The sequence below is a fragment of the Caretta caretta genome, chromosome 23 (assembly GCF_965140235.1).
Source record: "Caretta caretta isolate rCarCar2 chromosome 23, rCarCar1.hap1, whole genome shotgun sequence".
NCBI classification, from domain to species: domain Eukaryota; kingdom Metazoa; phylum Chordata; order Testudines; family Cheloniidae; genus Caretta; species Caretta caretta.
This window is the reverse complement of record NC_134228.1, coordinates 14066968-14075502: the sequence shown is the minus strand read 5'-3', so window position 1 is coordinate 14075502 and position 8535 is coordinate 14066968. Positions and strand designations below refer to the sequence as shown.

Sequence of the window (8535 nt, the reverse complement as noted above, 5' to 3'; positions counted from 1 at the left end):
GATTGAGCCCTGGCAGGAGGCACAGGCTGGAAATCCGGCATGATGCTGACAGGGGGTGTGTGAACGCATCACTTGTGCCTGTGTGCAGGGCTTTCTCCAGCACCTCCCATATGGTCTAGCGGTCAGGATTCCTGGTTTTCACCCAGGCGGCCCGGGTTCGACTCCCGGTATGGGAACAGCTGGGGTTTTTTTTTAGTTTTTTTTCCCTCCCCCCCTTGCAGGCAGGAGCTCAGAAGCCGGCTCCGCTTCCGCTCTGGATTCACGGGGGGTGGGGGGAATGATCCTCGGGCCGGCGGGGTGGGGCACGGAGGCCTTGCGGGGCGAGGGATGGGCGGAGAGGAGCCGAGAGTTGTGGGGCTGCCCCATGGTGGGGTGGGGTCTCTCCCGAGCTCCCCCGCTAGGTGGCGCTACAGTGCCCCACGGCCGCTCCTCAGGCCAGCTCCAACAGAGGGAGCAGCAGCTCAGTCCCACATGGTCTAGCGGTTAGGATTCCTGGTTTTCACCCAGGCGGCCCGGGTTCGACTCCCGGTGTGGGAAAGAGGAAGTTCTTTTGCTCAGAGGGGAGAAAAGAGAACCTCAGACTCCCGCCCTTCCCCTTCCAGAACCCAGGAGTCCTGGCGCCCCTGCTCTAACCCACGAGACCCCACTCCCCTCCTCGAGTCCAGGGAGAGGACCCAGGAGTCCTGGCTCCCACCCGCTCTAACCGCTAGACCCCACTCCCCTCCCACCAAGTTGTCAAGTGCTCATTTGAAAACAAACAAACAAACAAACACATGCATTGATTCAGGAAGCCAAATCAGCTGCAAATCCCGACCCTAGGGCTAGGGGCTGCTGCAGCCTCAGTGATGAAACTGTTGCATACCCCTGCCCTCCCCCTGCCATCCCTGAGCTAGGCAGCGCCCCACCTTGGGGCAGGTGGGAGCTGGCACCCCCTAGAGGGGAAAGGCTCCTTGTTCTGAGCCAGCTGATGCCAAGACACTTTTTGTATCTTCCTTCTAGATTGTTCCTACTGCAAAGTGTTTCTATTTATCCCTGTTGGCCAGATATTTAGCAGGAGGGTCAGTAAAGGAACCTTAATGACCCAGCCGGAGCAGCGGATATAAAACCACAGGAGGCCACTGGCATGTCGGACTCATTTTAGACCCCACAGCAGCCTCGGAAAGGGATCCAGGACAACAGTCTTGTCTTCACGGCCTCTTGCAAATTACTGAACAGCTCAGCGTGGGGGGCGTTTCCCCGCCCCAGAGCTGGCTGCATCTCACTACCAGGCGACCTGTCCCCACGCGATGTTATGCTCAGCTGTTCCCTAGCTGCCGTGCCCCAGAGCTGGCTGCATCTCAGCACCAGGCGAGCCCTCCTTTTTATCCACAAGCGCAGGGACAACCTGTGTGCTCACGTCTGACCTTGAGCTCCTGGGGAGTGACGGATGGGCTGGTTTGGAAGCCAAGATGCTTCGTCAGGTGCAATTAGATGCAGAGCGTGATGCTGTCCCTGCCAGCCTCCGACGGGGCTGACCTACTTAACCTCCTGAAGGCTGACACAGAGACAGCAAGTCCTGTCCAGATTCCCGACAGGCCCTGAGCCAAGCATGCCTGGAATAACCCCGTCCCTCCACGGCCAACTTTCCACAGCTTGCCAGCCTCGTGTGCTGCCGCAGTGCGGCTGTTCCCCTGCTGCTCCACCCCAGAGGTGGCTGCATCTCAGTGCCACACGGGGATAGTGCTCCTGGTTCCAAGATACCACCTCCTCTGGAAGGGGCATGGGGTTAGAGCAGGGGGCTGGGAGTCGTGACTCATGAGTTCTCCCCCAGCTTTGGGAGGGGAGTGGGTTGGAATGAGGGGGGCTGGGAATCAGAACTCCTGGGTTCTCTCCCAGCTCTGGGAGGAGAGCAGGATCTAGTGGGCCGGACGGACACCGCTCCGCCCGGGTCCCCCTGCCCCGAACTCGGGTCTTCCTTCCCGTCCGGACACCAGATCAAGGGTTGGAATGGGGCTGGGGATCAGGACATCTGGGTTCTCTCCCTGGCTTGGGGAGTGGGGTCTAGTGGGTTGGAAAGGGAGGGGGGGGGGCTGGGAGCCAGGACTCCTGGGTTCTCTCCTCAAATGCAGCCAGCGCAGCATCATTACTGAGCGCTGCAGGACAGACAGGCCTGTGCTCGAGTTAACAGCACCTGTTGGGAAGACTCCTCCCCTGACAACATGGGGCAAACGGGAGCTACCGACCCCCGGCCTCCACTCAAACACGCAGCCTGCTCCCGCTCGTTATAGTGTACACCCCAACTCCAGCTACCACAGGCTGACTTGATTCCGAGGCGGGGAACAAATATTTAATAAGGGGCCCGTCAGTTCAGCAGCGGGAGGTCAAAGCTAGGCAAAGTCAGCCTGGGAATAAGGCACCAGCGTTTAACGGGGAGAGCCGTGAACCATTGGGACAATCGACCAAGAGTCGTGATTGATTCTCTGTCACTGGCTGCTGGGCTGTTTTTCTAAACACTCGGCCCTAGGACTAATTGGGGGGCAGTTCTCCAGCCTGTGGGATACAGGGGGGCAGACAGGATGCTCATTATGGTCCCTTCTGGCCTGAGGATCTGTGAATCTCGTAAGAGCTTTGTAAGATTGGAGAGCTTTTTAGTACCAAATTTCTGTCCCCCACGCAGGTACTGGGTTCAAGTCACCCCTTCTCCTTCTCTTTGTTCAGCCAACTAGACTGAGCTGCTGGCGTCTCTCACTCTCAGGCGGGGTTTCTAACCCGTTAATCATCCTTGTAGCTCTTCTCTGACCCCTCCCTGACTGATCAACGTCCTTCCTGAATTGTGGGCACCAGAACAGGATGGAGGACCCCAGCAGCCGCCGCACCAGGGCCAAAGCCAGAGGGAATATCACCCCTGCTCTAACTTGAGGTTCCCCTCTTTACACATTGGCTTTTCTTTTTTTTTTTTTGCTTCAAAGCAACTTTTCTTTCTGAAACGTCAGTTAATTGACCAGCAAAAACATTTAAAAAAAAAAAGAAAAAAAGCTCGGAATTGAAAGGAAACATTTCGATGCACCCACCCTGGACTGGCTTTGAGATCTTCGGCTCCCGAAAGTTTGCAGGATTCTCAGCTCTTCCTCCTGAGCCAGGATGGGGACCTTGTTAGGTTGTGCTTAGAAAACATTTCACTCTGACAAGCCCTGCGATGGACACAGTTATACCGGTATGAAGCTGTCCTTTGCGGGGAACGCTCCTTTGCAGAGTAATCAACTGTTGGGAATTGGAGCCACGTTTAAAAACAGGGCTCGGGGGCTTTTTTCCGCAATGTGACCCGAGAGATTTTTCTCCAATTGTTCCCTTTGCCAAGTCTGTAGCTCCCCGATTCGGGGTGGGGAGTGTCCCAAAAGAAGTGCATTGATTGGGTCAGGATTTGCTAGCCCCTCCTCAAAATTTGCTAGCCCCTTCGGAAAATGTACTTCTGGCTTTCGGAAATTGCTAATCCAAGGCTGGACAGGACCATTAGATCAGCCCTGGCTAGTCCCAGCTGGCAAATCTCATCCAGTCTGGAGCCCAGTGACTTAGACCAAAGCATTTGAGGCCTCAGGAGACAGCAGAGAATGGGAGAGACGGTGGTACCAACTGTGACTGATGTCCCTGCAATTTATGGCAGAAATTGATTAGTTTAGATCTGCCCTGGCCAGATGAAACCAGCAGGAGATCTGAGCCCTGTGCTGCAGGGTAGGTGTCTGCCCTGGGGGGAAATTCCTTCCTGCCCCCAAACCTGGCGACCCTGTGAGTCAGACCCACCAGCCACGCATCTAGACAAAGGGTTCTCTGGAGTGGCTCAGAGAGCACTGTCCCATCTCTAACTGTGGAGAATCTCTGGTGCTTCAGAGGAAGGCGACTACACAACTCAGAAGTCATCTGGGCAAGCGGGCATCGGGAGGGAGGAACCTTCCCGACCCATGCAGCCCTGAGATTGGATTGGAGTCAATTATCTGAATGCTGAGCAGCGCGGGGGATGGACGCGTTGAGGACAACAGAGGCCAATCCCGTTCCCTCCGTGAAGGTTGGGGATGGACAGGGGTGGCCCAGATTGCCAGACTTTGCTGCCCCATGCCTCAGTTTTCCTGTCTGCAAACTGGGGCTAATCCCTCCCCTGGAGGTGTGGGTGGAGCCTTTCCGGTGCCTTTTCGTCAGGAGAAGAGCTGAAAAGAGATGGGGGGGAAGGAAGGAAGGAGTGGGAATGTTAGGGCAAAAGCCCTATGCATCAGTGCAATTGCTGGGCTCTGAAGATCGGACTTGAGGTCAGGCCTGGTGCCACTGGCCACGCAGCCGTGCACAATTCACCCGGCTGCACGGGATCGGCAATCACCCCGATCAGAGGTCTTTGGGACCCAGACTAAAGCCGTAGAACATCCGGCATCACGGGCCCTCGCTGGCTGAGCGCGCAGTGGTTGTTGAATGTAAGGGAATCTGGAAATCAGAGGCAGACGCTTGGAATTGGGAGGAAAAGGGCGGTGTGGCTGGACACAGGGAAATCGACAGCGGGCAATGGGGAATGGAAATGAACACAATTTTGTGGATGGGCTGCCCCTGGGAGATGTAGCTTATAGATGCACAGAACGCACACATTCCCAGGCAGACAGACCCGCGCTAACCCAGACGTCTCTCTCTCTCTGTCCAGCTGAATACCTTCTTGGAACCCTGCTCAGTTTTTTTCCTGTAGCAGGGAGTTCCCCAGGCCAATGGTGATTTGCTTTTTAAAAACAGGTTTGCTCCAGTTGTCTTTGAAAGTGTGGCCTATTCGTGGAAGGGATGGGTGAGAGGAATCAAGAAAGGATCGGGAGTAATGGATGGTGACTGATGGTATTAGCCCTGTAGCCACTGTCACATCAAGCAGCCAAAAATCCTGGCCTGACACATGCACGAGTGACTCAGGATTTGGGGTGAACAACATGAAATGTCTATAAAGGGGAATGGTTGTCAGAGAGAGATGGAAATCAGGGCACTGGAAGTCATAAGACACTTTGACATATGTAGTAGCCACTTTGGGAAAATGGACTAGTCTCTTAAAAAATGAACTAGCCACTTGAAAAAAATTGACTAGCCACTTCCGCAAATGCACTAGTCACCTTTGGAAAACTGACCAGCCATTTTCAAAACCTGACAAGCGCCACTGTTTGAAAATGTACTGGTCATTGAAAAAGTTAACTAGCCACTTTTGAAAATGTATTAGCCATTTAAAATTGAAAATGTACTCAACTCTTGAAAAATATGTTAGGCACTTTTGAAAGTGCATTAGTCACTTTTGAGAATTGACAAGTCATTTAAAAAAAAGATTACTAGCCACTTTTGAAAACTCTCTTGTCATTTAAAATATCTACTAAGTCATTTTTGAAAATGTACTAGCCACCTTTGAAAACCTGACCAGCCATTTTCAAAACCTGACTAGCACCACATTTCAAAATTTACTATTCCTTTAAAAAAAATACTATCCACTCTTGAAAATGTGCTAGACATGTTAAAATAGCCACTAATCATTATTGAAAATATAATATTCTATTGAAAAATATGCTAGCCGCTTTTGAAAATGCACTAATAATTTCTAGGTTTCAGAGGAACAGCCGTGTTAGTCTGTATTCTCTAAGGTGCCACAAGTACTCCTTTTCTTTTTGCGAATAATTTCTAGGACATTTGCTAGCAACTTTTGGAGAAAAATACTAGCTACTTTTGAAATATTTGCTAGTCAATTTTGTACATGTACTAACCACTTTTGAAACTTTAGGCTGTGGTGGCTATGCATTCTCGAGGGTAGGAGACTGGGTTTGTTTGGCTTCAAGATTTACAAAAGCATCTAGCAATTTTGGAGGGCCTGGATCATTGTAGTTGCCCACTGTGTAATGCCTTAAAGAGGGCCTGGTTTTCAGAAAGCCCCTAAAATCAGGACCATAGAAGGTGCTTGACGTCACTAGACACTTTTGAAAAAAATTACGAGCCACTTTTGGAAACTTACTTGCCATTTTTGAAAACTGGTGCCCTCTCACAGCCTGGTATCCCCTCCTCCCCCACCTCCCTGGATCAGAGCCATGAGCTCATCTAGCCCGGTATCCCATCTCCAAGCTCTGCAGCGAGGGGATCACTTGCTGCAGTGGAAGGGCTCCAGCACAGCCCTCCCCAAAGCTCTGGGTGTTTCCCCGCCCTGCTTATCTATTGTGATACGGGATGTGTATAAAGGTGGCACCAGGGGCGCCAACCTGATGCCAGCTACAGCAACGGGACAGCAATGAACAGATGCCCGCTCTGGCCAGCCTGCAGTGCACGGCCATATGGTCCGGGGGCCGCGGCATCGCTGGCTCTGGGACTCAGCTAGGAAGGGAAAGATCTCTAGAGACTGATGAGAAGGGCCAGGAGAGCAGGTTCTGGGAGACAGCCCAGGACTCCTGGGTTCATTCCCTGCTCTGTTACGGACTCTATAGGGTGAGTCATTGCATTGAAATAGCACCTATAGGCCACGTCTGAGACCAGGGCCCCGTTGTGCAAGGCGCTGCCCAGACCCTGACTGAGATCAGGGACCCACATCGTGCCAGGCGCTTCCCAGACCCCGACCGAGATCAGGGCCTCATCATGCTGGGCACTGCCCAGATCTCAACCGAGATTGGGACCCCGTTGTGCCAGACGCTTCCCAGACCCTGACCGAGATCGGGGCCCTGTCGCGCCAGGTGCTGCCCAGACCCCGACCAAAATCAGGGTCCCATCGTGCTGGGCGCTGCCTAGACCCCTACCAAGATTGGGGCCCCGTCGCGCCAGGCGCTGTACAGACAGATGGATGTGTGTGGAGACGGATGGAAGGAGGAAGGGGTGTGTTTGGGGATGGGGGATTGGATGGATGGAGGATGTCTGGGGATAGACGAGTGAGTCAGTGTGGGGGTGGAAGGATGGAAGGAGTGTATGATAGAGGGATGGAAGGAGGGTGTCTGGGGATGGAGAGGTGTAGGATGGAGGGATGGCTGGAGAGGTGTGTGGGGATGGATGGATGGATTGGGTAGCGGGGTGGATGGATGGATGGGGATGGAGACGTGGACAGATGTTTGGTGATGGGTGTATGATGGATGAATCGAGAGACGGGTGGATGGATGGAGGGGTGTGCAGGGATAATGGGGGGCTGGTGCGACAGGGATGGGGGGGTGTTGGGGATGATGGGTGGGGAGTCCTGTACGATGGGGGTATGGGGAGGGGTGTTTGGGGATAATGGGGGTATGGGTGGGGGAGGGGCGTGCTGTATGATAGGGTGGGGGAGGGGTGATGGGTGTTTGGGGTGATGTGGGTATGGGTGGGGGAGGGGTGTCCTGTATGATGGTAATGGGGGAAGGGGTGTTTGGGGATAATGGGGGATGGGTGGGGTGGAGGGGTGTTTAGGGACAATGGAGGGATAGTCCACCTCTCTAACCCCCCTTTTCCCCGTTTTTATGGAACCCCGCCATTGCGTTTAATGGTAGGGTCCAACGGTCGCGGGCTACACCATTATTAACCCCCAAGGGGTTCGCCTCCCCCTCTTCTCACCCCGCTTCTCGGTGTTAAATGGGCACCTGAAAATTGACATAAATCCCGTCTGAGCCACTCTTACTCTGTTTATTTTGGTAGAAGCCTATTTTCTAATCTGCTCCCCTCGTTTTTATTTATGGTAGCGGCCAACGGTTGTGCAGTACTGTCTGCGGATTAAACCATTATCAACCTCTATGTGTGACCATGTATTACGCCCCCTCTCACCCAAACCCCTTTGTTCAAGTGCTAATATTTAAATAGGGTTCTGAAAAAGTTATACATTGGTTTCTTTTATAGTTTATAAATGTTGGAGTCCAGATATATAAATATCCCCCTCCCGCTTTGCTCTGTGGTAGCGCCCAACCGCTCCAGCCCCTCTCAATGGGTCAAACCATTATCTTCCCTGAGTAGGAGGGGAGAATGGAGACTCCCTGCTCCTCAGCCCTTTTAATTCCCCATCTCTCAGACCTGTAATTAAATCTTGTGGTTAATTGAGTTACACATCCTGGTTTAAATTCCCTTTGTTTCTATGGCCCAGTCCCATTATATAAGTGGACACCCTTATTTTGAATGGTATCGCCCATCCTCTCAGCTACGAGAGAAGAGGTCGGGCGAGCTCACTCTGGATTGTGGGGAGGAATAGAGCCGGCCAGTACAGGGCTTATCCCGCTTTCCATATTCCTCTTTGTGCTTCAATAGGCTAGAGATGCACATAGAGAATGAAACTGTGGCTCTGTTTGGCTGCCAGGTAGAAAAAGCCTGTCATTGCCTCCCCCCGCTGCTGGTTATAATGGTACAGCCCCCATGGGAGGAGAAGGCCGTTGGGGACCTTTCCATTGAGGAAACAGAAGACGGTTGAGAAAGTACCATTCTAAAAACGGGGGGGTTAGTATCGATTGGCTACTGGGCTCCCTTCATCAGACTGCTTATTTAATTAATGCGTCATAATATCCCTTCATATATTATTGATCTCTCCCCGCGGGTCCCGTAAAGCAGGGGGATTAGAGCTTCGCTTTCAGG

General features: G+C 52.9%; 2 non-coding genes across 2 annotated transcripts; both read left to right on the top strand.

Annotated features, from left to right (window-relative positions):
• Positions 1 to 104: 104 nt before the first annotated feature.
• On the top strand, positions 105 to 176 carry TRNAE-UUC (transfer RNA glutamic acid (anticodon UUC)). Its single transcript has one exon. It is a non-coding gene; the product is annotated as a tRNA-Glu (tRNA).
• Positions 177 to 465: 289 nt separating this feature from the next.
• On the top strand, positions 466 to 537 carry TRNAE-UUC (transfer RNA glutamic acid (anticodon UUC)). Its single transcript has one exon. It is a non-coding gene; the product is annotated as a tRNA-Glu (tRNA).
• Positions 538 to 8535: the final 7998 nt, after the last annotated feature.